This window comes from Morone saxatilis, unplaced genomic scaffold (genome assembly GCF_004916995.1).
Source record: "Morone saxatilis isolate NCDOM2014 unplaced genomic scaffold, NCSU_SB_2.0 Contig23, whole genome shotgun sequence".
In the NCBI taxonomy this organism is placed as follows: domain Eukaryota; kingdom Metazoa; phylum Chordata; class Actinopteri; family Moronidae; genus Morone; species Morone saxatilis.
In genome coordinates this window covers 7,731,171-7,732,012 of record NW_023339796.1, presented here as the reverse complement: position 1 = coordinate 7,732,012, position 842 = coordinate 7,731,171, and positions in this window count along the sequence as shown.

Genomic DNA, 842 nt, shown 5'->3' with positions numbered 1-842 from the left:
TCCTGCTCATCACTGCCTTCACCCCTTCTAAAACAGCTGCTCTGCTGAGAGATGATCAACTGCCTCCTGAGGGGGTAAGAAGATTATGTTTTATCTCTGTGTAAATGTCAAATAAATAAATATTATTTTATATTTACATGTTCCACACATTGGAAGAAGGTGGTTTTCTGTGTATACTAAGAGCGGTTGTCTTATTCTCATATCTGTTATGAGAGGAGGACCACCCACCAGAAGGTAAGAGAAAGCTTGCCCGGCTGTTGGAGAAACAATAGGGGATGTAATCTTTTAACGGTGGTAAGTTTGCACTGTGCTCACAGTTTGTGACAGTTGGGGCATACTTTGTTGTCATTTAAAAATTAAAGTACATCTTCTCTCCTCTCTCTCTCTCTCTCTCTCTCTCTCTCCTCCTCCTCTCTACTCATCTCTTCTCTCCTGTTTAGCCCCTAACTTAATAAACCTGAGTTGAAAATACTTGTCAAAGCTATCAAAGAATATGGCTCAACTTTGATAACGATAACAATCAGAAAGTTTGAAACAGCTTTTGCAGACACCGCCATGCTACGTTTAGGGAGTGGAAGGAAATTCTACTGTATGGCTGTACTGCTTACTGAAAAATCTGCCCATCAATTGCAAAATAACAAATTCAAATCAGATTTGTGTCCGACTTTGTGCTTATCAAACATTAAAAGTATTTTCCCAGTTGTTTTGTTTGTCTTATGCAGACATAGACATTAACAGCCTTGTAGGATTTAAGAGGGCATCTAGCCGTGAGGAAACTCTTCGGGTGGCTGCCAAACTTGTATCCAATAAACTACACGAAAACACCTATATTATCCAGTGGT